The 15,716-nt window shown below is 39.1% G+C and overlaps 1 non-coding gene across 1 annotated transcript; it reads right to left on the reverse strand.

The window, feature by feature from the left end:
* Positions 1–11,165: 11,165 nt before the first annotated feature.
* Positions 11,166–11,269, reverse strand: LOC130959232 (small nucleolar RNA R71). Its single transcript, XR_009078325.1, has one exon. It is a non-coding gene; the product is annotated as a small nucleolar RNA R71 (small nucleolar RNA).
* Positions 11,270–15,716: the final 4,447 nt, after the last annotated feature.

A 15,716-nucleotide genomic window follows, 5' to 3' on the forward strand; every position in this document is an offset into this window, starting at 1 on the left:
CCAGCTTCATAGGAATCCAAGCCTAGGGTCTTAACCAATTCATACAGGGTTAAATTTGCTAAGGTAAAAGTATCTTAAACTATCACCCATCTCATCCATTCCCAACAGTTATAATTATTATTCTCAATCTCAAGTCTCATTGATGAAATCAAATACAAGCAATAATCAATACAAAATAATCACAGTTAGAGAGCAATTACAATGAGTAGACCAATTTGCAGTTAACAAAATATCAATTAGGCAAACCAAGTATTTATGCACACCCAAATAATTGCAAATAAATACACATGATGCGTGCTTGTCCTACTGCCTGTGAACTCATATGTCGGTTATACTACCAAACCGGACACATCTGATAGCTAATCCGGACATCATCTCTCTGTCATGCATCCCCTGGATGAACATCCCAAGCTTATGATAAGCTGGTCTCTGGTGCACGAAATTGTGATCTCAATGGCGCCAACAACTTGGTACGCACAATTGTAATCTCAACTCTTTTTCACAACTTCGCACAACTAACCAGCAAGTGCACTGGGTCGTCCAAGTAATAAACCTTACGTGAGTAAGGGTCGATCCCACAGAGATTGTTGGCTTGAAGCAAGCTATGGTCATCTTGCAAATCTCAGTCAGACGGATTCAAATGGTTATGGAGTTTTAATAATTTAAAAGATAAATAAACATAAAATAAAGATAGAGATACTTATGTAATTCATTAGTGGGAATTTCAGATAAGCGTATGGAGATGCATTGTTCCTTCTGAATCTCTGCTTTCCTACTGCCTTCATCCAATCCTTCATACTCCTTTCTATGGCAAGCTGTATGTTGGGTGTCACCGTTGTCAATGGCTACTTCCCGTCCTTTCAGTGAAAATGGTCCTCTACGATTTCTGTACGGCTAATCAACTGTCAGATTTCTTGTCTCAGATGAAAAATACCATGCACAGATATCGTATGGCTAATCAGCTGTTGGTTTTTGATCGTGTAGGAATAGGATTTACTATTCTTTTGTGTCTGTCACTACGACCTACAGTCGTGAGTTTGAAGCTCGTCACAGTCATCCCATCCCAGATCCTACTCATAATACCACAGACAAGGTTTAGACTTTCTGGATATCAAGAATGCTGTAAATGGATTCTAGCCTATATCACAAAGATTCTAATCTTGGATTCAGATGCCCCATTGTCAGAAGGGAGTCGATGTGAATCGTTAATTAGAACCCCAAGAGATATACATTCAAGCTTGTTTTCATGTAGAATGGAAGTGGTTGTCAATCACGCGTTCATAAGTGAGAATGGTGATGAGTGTCACATAATCATCACATTCATCATGTTCTTGTGTGTGAGTGAACATCTTAGAATAAGAATAAGAATGAATTAAATAGAAGAACAATAATACTTTGCATTAATACTCGAGGAACAGCAGAGCTCCACACCTTAATCTATGGTGTGTAGAAACTCCACCGTTGAAAATACATAAGTGATAATGGTGTTCATTGGCTTCAGCCCCAGAGGGTGAACCAGAATAACCAAGACCTCGGTCTAAGGACTAAACGTCCAAAGATGTCTAATACAATAGTAAAAAGTTCTATTTATACTAAACTAGTTACTAGGGTTACAGAAATAAGTAAATGATGCAGAAATCCACTTTCAGGCCCACTTGGTGTGTGCTTGGGCTGAGCATTGAAGCTTTCACGTGTAGAGATCTTCTTTGGAGTTAAACGCCAGTTTGTAACTTGTTTCTGGCGTTTGACTCTAGCTTGCAACTTGTTTCTGGCGTTTAACGCCAAAATAGGGTAGAAAGCTGGCATTGAACGCCAGTTTGCGTTGTCTAAACTCAGGAAAAGTATGAACTATTATATATTTCTGGAAAGCCCTAAATGTATACTTTCCAACGCAATTAAGAGCGCACCATTTGGACCTCTATAGCTATAGAAATTCTATTTCGAGTGCAGGGAGGTCAGAATCCAACAGCATCTACAGTCCTTCTTCAGCCTCTGAATCAGATTTTTGCTCAGGTCCCTCAATTTCAGCCAGAAAATACCTGAAATCACAGAAAAAATACACAAACTCATAGTAAAGTCCAAAAAATGTGAATTTTGCTTAAAAACTAATAAAAATATACTAAAAAGTAGCTAGATCCTACTAAAAACTATTTAAAAACAATGCCAAAAAGCGTATAAATTATCCGCTCATCACAACACCAAACTTAAATTGTTGCTTGTCCCCAAGTACCTGAAAACAAAATAGGATAAAAAGAAGAGAATATACAATGAATCTCACAATATCAATGAAACTTAGTCCCAATTAGATGAGTGGGGCTAGTAGCTTTTTGCTTCTGAACAGTTTTGGCATCTCACTTTATCCTTTGAAATTCAGAATGATTGGCATCTATAGGAACTCAGAATTTTAGATAGTGTTATTGATTCTCCTAGTTCAGTATGTTGATTCTTGAACACAGCTACTTTATGAGTCTTGGTCGTGGCCCTAAGCACTTTGTTTTCCAGTATTACCACCGGATACATAAATGCCACAGACATATAACTGGATAAACCTTTTCAGATTGTGACTCAGATTTGCTAAAGTCCACAGTTAGAGGTGTCCAGAGTTCTTAAGCACACTCTTTTGCTTTGGATCACGACTTTAACCACTTAGTCTCAAGCTTTTCACTTGGACCTTCATGACACAAGCACATGGTTAGGGACAGCTTGATTTAGCCGCTTAGGCCTGGATTTTATTTTCTTGGGTCCTCCTATCCATTAATGCTCAAAGTCTTGGATCCTTTTTACCCTTGCCTTTTGGTTTAAAGGGCTATTGGCTTTTTCTGCTTGTTTTTTCTTTTTCTTTCTTTCTCTCTTTTTTTTTCTTTTTTTGCCATATTTTTTTTGCAAGCTTTTTCCTTTTCACTGCTTTTTCTTGCTTCAAGAATCAATTTCATGATTTTTCAGATTATCAATAACATTTTTCTTTGTTCATCATTCTTTCAAGAGCCAACAATTTTAACATTCATAAACTTCACTATAAAAAATATGCACTGTTCAAGCATTCATTCAGAAAACAAAAAGTATTGCCACCACATCAAAATAATTAAACTAATTTCAAGATAAAATTTGAAATCCAAGTACTTCTTATTCTTTTGTAATTAGGCACATTTTTCATCTAAGAGAGGTGAAGGATTCATGGAATTATTCATAGCTTTAAGGCATAGACACTAGACACTAATGATCATGTAGTGAAGACACAAACATAGATAAGCACATAAAACATAAAATTTGAAAAACAGAAAAATAAGAACAAGGAAATTAAAGAACGGGTCCACATTAGTGATGGCGGCTAGTTCTTTCTCTGGAAGATCCAATGGAATGCCTAAGCTCCTCTATGTCTCTTCCTTGCCTTTGTTGCTCCTCTCTCATAGCTCTTTAATCTTTTCTAATCTCATGGAGAATGATGGAGTACTCTTGGTGCTCCACCCTTAGTTGGTCCATGTTGTAACTCAAGCCTTCCAAAGAGGTGTTGAGTTGCTCCCAATAGTTGTGTGGAGGAAAATGCATCCCTTGAGGCATCTTAGGGATTTCATGAGGAATTTCGTCATGCTCTTGTTGAGGTCCATGAGTGGGCTCTCTTATTTGCTCCATCCTTTTCTTAGTGATGGGCTTGTTCTCTTCAATGAGGATGTCTCCTTCTATGTCAATCCCAGCCAAATTGCATAGGTAACAAATAAAATGAGGAAAGGCTAACCTTGCCAAGGTGGATGACTTGTCAGCCACCTTGTAGAGTTCTAGAGGTATGATCTCATGAACTTCCACTTCCTCCCCAATCAAGATACTATGGATCATGATGGCTCGATCTACAATCACTTCAGATCGGTTGCTAGTAGGAATGATGGAGTGTTGGATGAACTCCAACCATCCTCTAGCCACAGGCTTAAGGTCTGGTCTTCTCAATTAAATCGAATTGCCTCTTGAGTCTCTTTTCCATTGAGCTCCTTCCACACATATGTCCATGAGGACTTGATCCAACCTTTGATCAAAGTTGACCCTTCTAATGTAGGGGCGTTGATAAACCCCATTTTGAGGGTTTATCTTGTATTAATTTCAGAGGTTTTATCAATGATTCCACACGCTTTTCATATGAAAATACAAGACTTTGTGTTCCTTTCCTAATTTTTGCCTCATGGATGAAAACATGCTTATTTTGAACTAAATTAGATACATTTCTAATCTTCTCTTGGTGCCATTCGATGCCGTGACCTGTGTGTTAAGTGGTTTCAGAATATAAGGCAGGGATGAACCGGAAGAGAGAAGGAGAATGGGCGCAAAGGAAAGGAGCATGAGAAATTGAGCTTTGGGAACTTCAGCAAGGGCGCGTGCGCATACTTGGCGCGCCCGCGTGGATTGCGCAGCTAGAAGTCAAAGCCAGAAGCCAAGCCACGAGCCGGCATGTGTAGCGGCTAAGCCATAATCCCCATGGGCACGCACGCGCACATTGCGCCTCCGCTCACATTACAAGATGCCCCAGTGGCGCGCACGCGTGCTTTGCGCGTGCGCGCTGATTTCGAATATGATTTTTTTTAGAAGTCACGTGACCTGGGCGTGGAGACAGTTGGAGATCTCATTTTGGGGAAGTGCCTTGGCGGGAAGAGCTTAAGAAGACCAGGGATTGAAGGGTTAAGGGGCTTTTGCTCATTTTTAGATTGTTCTAGATATTTTTGCTATTGTTAGTTACACTCTTGAAGAGGTAGAGAGAGATTCCAAGCTCTCATTAGGGTTCATCTTCTTCCATTTCTGAATTCTCAATCACTCTTTGGTGAGATCTATTGCAATTCTCAATTTACTTTGTTCATGTTATAGATCTTCTTCTCTAATCTCAATTAGTGCTTGTAATTGCTCAATTCTCATAGATCCTAGATTCAACTTTGTAGTTTTGGATTCTATCAATTTCTTGAGAAGTTCATTTCCATTGTTGTTCTTGGTTAATTGTTGTTAGTTCCTTGTGTTGAAGCACTTTCAATTCTACTTTCTTCTCATTTTTACTATGCCTTTCATCCTTGCTCATCAATTGTTTGATAAAATGCCAACACTAGTTATGGAGTAAAAGTTTCTTACTTGGCATAGGGTTTGGACCATTAGAAAGAGTTGAATAGTTTATGTCAATTGTTGATTTGGAATTACAAATTGCTAATTGACTTGGAGTGCACTAAAGCTAGATTTCTCTAAGGTAAAACTAGGACTTGTGACTCAAGTTAGTTACTCTCATTTGACTTTCCACTATACCTAGGGGTTAACTAAATGAAGCAAGGCCTAATTGTTGTCATCATTGAAGGAACTATAAGGATAGAATTCCTAATGCCAACCCTAGGCCAAGCTTTCTAAAGATTGATTGTTTGTCATCTATTTTGCTAAACCTTCAAAGAATCATAACAAGGCTTCCTAATCAATAAGATGCATTCTCTAGCAATTCCAAGGGAGGACGACTCGGGAGACTAGTACTCTCGGTTATAGATTGTAGGATTGTTTGATGCGAAGTTTAAGTGTCGGTTAGACTATACTCACGATCATATTCATCATTGAATTCTATATCGGCATGATAAATTTCGTTTATCAGGCGTTGATGAGCGGATAATTTATACGCTTTTTGGCATTGTTTTTAGTATGTTTTTAGTATGTTTTAGTTAGTTTTTATTATATTTTTATTAGTTTTTAGTTAAAATTCACTTTTTTGGACTTTACTATGAGTTTGTGTGTTTTTCTGTGATTTCAGGTATTTTCTGGCTGAAATTGAGGGACCTGAGCAAAAATCTGATTCAGAGGCTGAAAAGAACTGTAGATGCTGTTGGATTCTGACCTCCCTGCACTCGAAGTGAATTTTCTGGAGCTACAGAAGCTCAATTGGCGCGCTCTTAATTGCGTTGGAAAGTAGACATCCTGGGCTTTCCAGCAATGTATAATAGTCCATACTTTGCCCGAGATTTGATGGCCCAAACTGGCGTTCCAAATCAGCTCAAAACTGCCCGGCGTTAAACGCCAGAACTGGCACAAGAATGGGAGTTAAACGCCCAAACTGGCACAAAAGCTGGCGTTTAACTCCAAGAGAAGTCTCTACACGAAAATGCTTCAATGCTCAGCCCAAGCACACACCAAGTGGGCCCGGAAGTGGATTTTTATGTCATTTACTCATTTCTGTAAACCCTACGCTACTAGTTCTCTACATATAAGACCTTTTACTATTGTATTCTCATCGGGGGTAGCTATCTTTGAGTAGTCTTATGCTATCTTAGATCATTGGGAGGCTGGCCATTCGGCCATGCCTAGACCTTGTTCTTATGTATTTTCAACGGTGGAGTTTCTACACACCATAGATTAAGTTGTGGAGCTCTGCTGTACCTCGAGTATTAATGCAATTACTATTGTTCTTCTATTCAATTCAGCTTGTTCTTATTCTAAGATATTCATTCGTACCCAAGAACATGATGAATGTGATGATTATGTGACGCTCATCATCATTCTCACTTATGAACGCGTGTCTGACAACCACTCCCGTTCTACAAGCAAACAAGGCTTGAATGTTTATCTCTTGGATTCCTTAATCAGAATCTTCGTGGTATAAGCTAGAACTGATGGCGGCATTCAAGAGAATCCGGAAGGTCTAAACCTTGTATGTGGTATTCTGAGTAGGATTCAATGATTGAATGACTGTGATGAGCTTCAAACTCCTGAAGGCTGGGCGTTAGTGACAGACGCAAAAGAATCAATGGATTCTATTCCAACCTGATTGAGAACCGACAGATGATTAGCCGTGCCGTGACAGGGTGCGTTGAACATTTTCACTGAGAGGACGGGACTGTAGCCACTGACAATGGTGATGCCCAACATACAGCTTGCCATGGAAAGGAGTAAGAAGGACTGGATGAAGACAGTAGGAAAGCAGAGAGACGGAAGGGACAAAGCATCTCCATACGCTTATCTGAAATTCTCACTAATGAATTACATAAGTATCTCTATCTTTATGCTTTATTCGTATATCATCCATAACCATTTGAATCTGCCTGACTAAGATTTACAAGGTGACCATAGCTTGCTTCATACCAACAATCTCCGTGGGATCTACCCTTACTCGTGTAAGGTTTATTACTTGGACGACCCAGTGCACTTGCTGGTTAGTTGTGTGAAGTTGTGAAATTATGTTTAGACCATGGTATTGAGCACCAAGTTTTTGGAGCCATTACCGGGGACTGTTTGAGTTGTGAAAAGAATGAATCACAATTTCGTGCACCAAGTTTTTGGCGCCGTTGCCGGGGATTGTTGAGTTTGGACAATTGACGGTTCATCTTGTTGCTTAGATTAGGTATTCTTCAGAGTTCTTAAGAATGAATTCTAGTGTTTCAAGGTGATGTTCTTATCATCACCAAAGCTGATTGATTCTCATTGATGTGCGGAAAACGATCCGACACAAAACTCACTGGCAAGTGCACCGGGTCGCATCAAGTATTAAAAACTCACGGGAGTGAGGTCGATCCCACAGGGATTGAAGGATTGAGCAATTTTGGTTTAGTGGTTGATTTAGTCAAGCGAATCAAGATTTGGTTGAGTGATTTGTGATTTGCAGAAATTAAATTGCATTGAAAGTAAAGGGAATGTGTAAATTGCATGAAATTAAAGAGGGCAGGGAATTAAAGTGCTGAATCTTAAAGAACAAGAAATTAAATGGCAAAAACTTAGAATGCAAGAAATGTAGATTGCGGAATCTTAAAGTGCAAGGAATGTAAACGGCTGGAATTGTAAAGGGGATTGGGGATTGGATTTGCAGAATTTAAACAAGGAAAAGTAAATTGCATCAAACAGAAGAGTAAAAGAGAGTTTGGGTTGAATCGGATCTAAAGCAAAACAAGTAAATGAATATGAAAAGCAAAAACAGAATGTAAACTTTGGAATCAGATCTCAGGACCCAGAGACTAGAAAACCAAGTCTAGATCTCAATGCCTTCCTAGATCCAACAAGAACAATTGCAAGGGAAATGTAAATTGCAAAGAAAGTAGATGAAGAGCAATTAACCGAAACTAAAATTCAATTAAGCAGTAAATAAACAGAGAGATCCAAGGATGAGATTGAAACAGAATTTCTTCAATTCTCCAACCCAAGATCCAAGACAATTGTAATTGAAATGGAAAGCAATAAAACTAAGAGGAAGAGAAGTGAATTCTCCTTCCCTGAGACTAAGAAATTAAAGATCACTCAATACTAAAAGCTCTCCGAAAACTATTCTAAAAACTAAAAGAAAAAGCTCCCTATGAAAACTCAAAAGAAAAGCTCCCCGAACGACTTGAATTCTATCTTATTTATACACTTTCTTCAAATGATCTTCAAGCCTTGAGTTGGGTCTTTGCTCTTGGTGGAATTGGGTTGAGAGAGGCCTTGGTTGATTGCTCTTGGAGTTTGGAGAGGAATCAAAGTGAACCAATTGAACCGGGTTGGAGTTTTGCAAAAGTTTGAGTAAAAGTTTGAGTAAAAGTTTGAGGCTAACTTTTACTCCAACTTTTCACCTCAGCCTCCTCATTTTGCTGATACCAACGTTGGTGCAAAAGTTAGGGGTCTAACTTTTGCTCCAACGTTGGCCTTCCTTAGTGCACTTATGGCGCCAACATTAGCCCAAAAGTTATAGGCTAACGTTGGCGCAAACTTTTGCTCCCCCTTTGTGATTTTCATGCGCCAACGTTAGCCTAAAAGTTAGGGGCTAACGTTGGCGCAAACTTTTGGTGGCCAGAGGGTGTTTTTCATGTGCCAACGTTAGCCAAAAAGTTAGGGGCTAACGTTGGCGCAAACTTTTTACCCAAAAGTTTGTGCAAAAGTTTGAGGCTAACTTTTGGTCCAGCTTTTTGCTTCCTGGTTCATTTTCACTTATTCCAAAAGTTTGAGCTAAAGTTTGAGGCAAACTTTTGCTCAAACTTTTTGTCCTCTCTTCCTCCTAGCCATTCCTTCTTGCTTCAACCTTTCTCCAAGCTTTCTTCACCTATCATTAATCAACCAAACACATCAAAGCTATGCCCAAAATCATGAGATATTCATTCTTTCATAATATGTGACAATTATAGCATAAAACCTCATGAAATTGCATTAATTCATCTATGGTTGATTAAATCAAAGGAAACATGAAAATCTACCCAATTGGCTTGCTTATGGCTCAAGAAAGTGCATAATTCAATTGAAAACAAAAGAAAAAGGCTAGTGAAACTAGGCTAAGATGACTTGTCATCACTCATCAATTTAGCTCTTGAATGTAATGTCCTGCTGAAGCTTGGCTAGCCATGTCTAATTCCTTTAGACTGAAGCTTTAGACTAACATTGCATGATTCCTGGAATTCTCATTAAGAATTTTGATATCTTTATTTTCTTTTCCATTTAATTTTTGAAAAATCCAAAAAATTACAAAATCATAAAAACCAAAAATATTTTATGTTTCTTGTTGAGTCTAGTGTCTCATTTTAAGTTTGGTGTCAATTGCATGTTTCTGTTCTTCTTGCATTTTTTGAATTCATTCATGTCTCTTCATTGATCTTCAAGTTGTTCCTGATGATTTCCTTACTCTAATCTTTAAATTCTCTTGTCTTGAGTGTTTTGTTGTTTCTCATATGCATTCTCATTTTGTTAGTGTCAATAGTATACAAACTGCTAAGTTTGGTGTCTTGCATGCATTGTTTATTTGATCTTAGTCTCATTATTAAAAATCCAAAAAATTTTTTAATTTGTGTCTTTTCAAATCAATAATACAGAGAATTGAAGATTCAGAACATACAGCAGATGAATTACACAGAAAAAGGCTGGGCGTTCAAAACGCCCAGTGAGGAAGGAAAACTGGCGTTTAAACGCCAGCCAGGACACCTGGCTGGGCGTTTAACGCCCAAAAGGGTAATGTTTTGGGCGTTAAACGCCAGAATGGATACCATTATGGGCGGTTAACACCAGGATGGCACAAGAGGGAAGATTTTGTTTTTAACTCAAAATTTTTTCAAGTTTTCAAAATTTCTCAAAATCAAATCTTTTTCAAATCATATCTTTTCAATCAAATCTTTTTTCAAAATCAATTTCTTTCCATTTTCAAAGATACTTGCTAACAATTAATGATTTGATTCAACATTTCAAGTATGTTACCTTTTCTGTTGAGAAAGGTTTAATGTTTGAATCATATCTTTTCTTGTTAGCCAAGTCATTAATTTTCAAAATCAAAATCTTTTTAAATTGTTTTTCAAATCATATCTTCTCAATCATATCTTTTTAATCACATCTTTTTCAAAATAGTTTTCAATCATATCTTTTTAATTTCTAATTTCAAAATCTTTTTCAAAAATCACTTGATTTCTTTTCCACTCTTAGTTTTCGAAAATCAATTAGTATTTTTTCAAAATGTTTTTAAAATCTTTTTAAGTTATTTTCGAAAATTTATTCTCCTCTTCTCACATCCTTCTATTTATGGACTAACACTCCTCCTTAATGCACAATTCGAACTCCATCTTTCTTGATAAGTTCGAATTCTTCTACCTGTTCCTTCTATTTTTCTTTTCCTCTGACACCTCAAGGAATCTCTATACTGTGACATAGAGGATTCCATATTTTCTTATTCTCTTCTTTTTCATATGAGTAGGAGCAAAGAGAAAAGCATTCTTGTTGAGGCTGACCCTGAACCTGAAAGGACCTTGAAGTGAAAGCTAAGAGAAGCTAAGGCACAACTCTCTGTAGAGGACCTAACAGAAATCTTCAAAGAAGGAGAACCCATGGCAGCCGAAAACAACAACAATGCCAACAATACAAGGAAGGTGCTTGGTGACTTTACTGCACCTACTCCCGACTTCTATGGGAGAAGCATCTCTATCCCTGCCATTGGAGCAAACAACTTTGAGCTTAAGCCTCAATTAGTTTCTCTAATGCAACAGAATTGCAAGTTCCATGAACTTCCATTGGAAGATCCTCATCAGTTTTTAGCTAAATTCTTGCAAATCTGTGACATTGTCAAGACCAATGGGGTTGACCTTGAGGTCTACAGACTTATGCTATTCCCTTTTGCTGTAAGAGACAGAGCTAGGATATGGTTGGACTCACAACCTAAAGAAAGCCTGAACTCTTGGGAAAAGCTAGTCAATGCCTTCTTGGCAAAGTTCTTTCCACCTCAAAAATTGAGTAAGCTTAGAGTGGAAGTCCAAACCTTCAGACAGAAGGAAGGTGAATCCCTCTATGAAGCTTGGGAAAGATACAAACAATTGATCAGAAAGTGTCCTTCTGACATACTTTCTGAATGGAGCATTATAGGTATCTTCTATGATGGTCTGTCTAAACTGTCCAAGATATCTTTGGATAGCTCTGCTGGAGGATCTCTTCATCTGAAGAAGACGCCTGCAGAAGCTCAAGAACTAATTGAAAGGGTTGCAAATAACCAATTCATGTACACTTCTGAAAGAAATCCTGTGAACAATGGGACAAATCAGAAGAAAGGAGTTCTTGAGATTGATACTCTGAATGCCATATTGGCTCAGAACAAAATATTGACTCAGCAAGTCAATATGATTTCTCAAAGTCTGTCTGGAATGCAAGCTGCACCAGGCAGTACTAAGGACGCTTCATCTGAAGAAGAAGCTTATGATCCTGAGAACCCTTCAATGGAAGAGGTGAATTACATGGGAGAACCCTATGGAAACACCTATAATTCTTCATGGAGAAATCATCCAAATTTCTCATGGAAGGATCAACAGAGACCTCAACAAGGTTTCAACAACAATAATGGTGGAAGAAACAGGTTTAGCAATGGCAAGCCTTTTCCATCACCTTCTCAGCAACAGACAGAGAATTCTAAGCAGAGCCACTCTGACTTAGCAACCATAGTCTCTGATCTAATCAAAACCACTCAAAGTTTCATAACTGAAACAAGGTCCTCCATTAGAAACTTGGAGGCACAAGTGGGACAGCTGAGCAAGAAAATTATTGAACTCCCTCCTAGTACTCTTCCAAGCAATACAGAAGAGAATCCAAAAGGAGAGTGTAAGGCCATCAACATGGCCGAACTTGGAGAGGAGGAAGAGGCAGTGATCGCCACTGAGGAAGACCTCAATGGACGTCCACTGACCTCCAATGAGTTCCCTAATGAGGAACCATGGGAATCTGAGGCTCATAATGAGACCATAGAGATTCCATTGGATTTACTTCTGCCATTCATAAGCTCTGATGAATATTCTTCCTCTGAAGAGGATGAAGATGTCACTGAAGAGCAAGTTGCTAAATACCTTGGAGCAATCATGAAGCTAAATGACAAGTTATTTGGTAATGAGACTTGGGAGGATGAACCCCCTTTGCTCACCAAAGAATTGGATGACTTGTCTAGGCAGAAATTACCTCAAAAGAGACAGGACCCTGGAAAGTTCTCAATACCTTGTACCATAGGCACCATGACCTTTAAGAAGGCTCTGTGTGACTTATGGTCAAGTATAAACCTCATGCCTCTCTCTGTAATAGAGAAGCTAGGGATCTTTGAGGTACAAGCTGCAAGAATCTCACTAGAGATGGCAGACAACTCGAGAAAACAAGCTTATGGAATTGTAGAGGATGTTCTGGTAAAGGTTAAAGACCATTACATCCCTGCTGATTTCATAGTCCTAGAGACTGGGAAGTGCATGGATGAATCCGTCATCCTTGGCAGACCCTTCCTAGCCACAGCAAAGGCTGTGATTGATGTGGACAGAGGTGAACTGATCATTCAAGTGAATGAAGAATCCTTTGTGTTTAAGGCTCAAGGATATCCCTCTGTTACCATGGAGAGGAAGCATGAAGAGCTTCCCTCAAAACAGAGGCAAACAGAGCCCCCACAGTCAAACTCTAAGTTTGGTGTTGGGAGGCCACAACCAAACTCTAAGTTTGGTGTTGAACCCCCACATTCAAACTCTAAGTTTGGTGTTGGGAGATTCCAACATTGCTCTGAGTATCTGTGAGGCTCCATGAGAGCTCTCTGTCAAGCTACTGACATTAAAGAAGCGCTTGTTGGGAGGCAACCCAATGTTATATTTAATCTATTTTCCTTTGTTATTTCATGTTTTTTGTAGGTTGATGATCATGGGAAGTCACAAATCAATTGAAAAAGCAAAAATAGAATGAAAAACAGAAAGAAAAACAGCACACCCTGGAGGAAGATCTTGCTGGCGTTTAAACGCCAGTAAGGGTAGCAAATGGGCGTTTAATGCCCAGTCTGGCACCATTCTGGGCGTTTAACGCCAGAAAGGGGCACCAGACTGGCGTTAAACACCAGGAAAGGGCAAGAAGCTGGCGTTAAATGCCAGAAATGGGCACCAGCCCGGCGTTTAACGCCAGAATTGGCATGAAGAGCATTTTTTTCTCACCACTTGGTGCAGGGATGACTTTTCCTTGACACCTCAGAATCTGTGGACCCCACAGGATCTGTGGACCCCACAGGATCCCAACCTACCCCACCACTCTCTCTCTTCTTCACCCATTCACCAATCACCTCAACACCTCTTCCCCAAAAACCCTTCACCTATCAAATCCCATTATTCTCTTCACCACTCACATCCATCCTTCATAAAACCCCACCTACGTCACCATTCAAATTCAAAACACTTTCCCTTCCATAGCCGAAGCCTAGCCCTCTCTCCACCCCTATATAAACCCATCTTCACCCCCTCATTTTCCCACAACCTAAACACTACTTCTCCCTTTGGCCGAATAACAAAGCCATCTCCATCTCCTTCATTTCTTCTTCTTCTACTCTCTTCTTTCTTCTTTTGCTCGAGGACGAGCAAACCTTCTAAGTTTGGTGTGGTAAAAGCATTGCTTTTTGTTTTTCCATAACCATTTTTGTACACTTTTTGGCATTGTTTTTAGTATGTTTTTAGTATCTTTTAGTTAGTTTTTAGTATATTTTTATTAGTTTTTAGTTAAAATTCACTTTTCTGGACTTTACTATGAGTTTGTGTGTTTTTCTATGATTTCAGGTATTTTCTGACTGAAATTGAAGGTTCTGAGCAAAAATCTGATTCAGAGACTGAAAAGGACTGCAGATGCTGTTGGATTCTGACCTCCCTGAACTCGAAGTGGATTTTCTGGAGCTACAGAAGCCCAATTGGCGCGCTCTCAACGGCGTTGGAAAGTAGACATCCTGGGCTTTCCAGCAATATATCATAGTCCATACTTTGCCCAAGATTTGATGGCCCAAACCGGCGTGGCAAATCAGCCTCAGAAATTCCAGCGTTTAACGCTGGAACTGGCATAAAACTTGGAGTTAAACGCCCAAACTGGCATGAAAGCTGGCGTTTAACTCCAGAAAAGGTCTCTACACGAAAATGCTTCACTGCTCAGCCCAAGCACACACTAAGTGGACCCAGAAGTGGATTTTTACGTCATTTACTCATTTCTGTACACCCTAGGTTACTAGTCTACTATTAATAGGATCTTTTAACATTGTAACTGTACCTCATGACACTTTACACGTTTCTTTGTGTACCTTTCACGGCATGAGTCTATAAACCCCATGGTTGGGGGTGAGGAGCTCTGCTGTGTCTTGATGGATTAATGCAATTACTACTGTTTCTTATTCAATCATGCTTGCTTCTATTCTAAGATATCACTTGCTCTTAACCCGGATGAATGTGATGATCCGTGACACTCATCATCATTCTCAACTATGAACATGTGCCTGACAACCACCTCTGTTCTACTTTAGATTGAGTAGATATCTCTTGGATTCCTTAACCAGAATCTTCGTGGTATAAGCTAGAACTGATGGCGGCATTCAAGAGAATCCGGAAGGTCTAAACCTTGTCTGTGGTATTCTGAGTAGGATTCAATGACTGAATGACTGTGATATGCTTCAAACTCCTAGCAGGCGGGGCGTTAGTGACAGACGCAAAAGAATCACTGGATTCTATTCCGGCCTGACCGAGAACCGACAGATGATTAGCCATGCTGTGACAGAGCATAGGAATATTTTCACTGAGAGGATGGGAGGTAGCCACTGACAACGGTGAAACCCTACATACAGCTTGCCATGGAAGGAGCCTTGCGTGTTTGATGAAGAAGACAGTAGGAAAGCAGAGATTCAGAAGATGGAGCATCTCCAAAGCCTCAACCTATTCCCCATTACTGCAAAACAAGTACCTATTTCATGTTCTTTTGCTTTTCACAATCAATCCTGATAATTTCTGATATCCTGACTAAGATTTACAAGATAACCATAGCTTGCTTCAAGCCGACAATCTCCGTGGGATCGACCCTTGCTCACGCAAGGTATTACTTGGACGACCCAGTGCACTTGCTGGTTAGTTGTGCGGGATTGCAAAAGTGTGATTGCAATTTCGTGCACCAAGTTTTTGGCGCCGTTGCCGGGGATTGTTCGAGTTTGGACAACTGACGGCTTATCTTGTTGCTTAGATTAGGACTGTTTTATTTTTGTTGGTTTAGAGTCTTTTAGTTGAGTCTAGTTTCATATTTTAAGTTTGGTGTCAATTGCATGCTTTATTTTTCTCTTAATTTTTGTTTTTGCATGTTCCTAGTCCTTTTTTGATTCATAAAAATTCTAAGTTTGGTGTCCTCTTTGTGTTTTTCCTTTAAAATTTTCGAAAATTAGTGTTTGATTTTCTAAAAATTTTAAGTTTGGTGTCTTTTTGTTGTTTTCCTCTTTCCTCTTTTCAAAAATCAAATCTTTTTCATAAAAATTTTTCAATCATATCTTT

This window comes from Arachis stenosperma, chromosome 10 (genome assembly GCF_014773155.1).
Source record: "Arachis stenosperma cultivar V10309 chromosome 10, arast.V10309.gnm1.PFL2, whole genome shotgun sequence".
Classification (NCBI taxonomy): domain Eukaryota; kingdom Viridiplantae; phylum Streptophyta; class Magnoliopsida; order Fabales; family Fabaceae; genus Arachis; species Arachis stenosperma.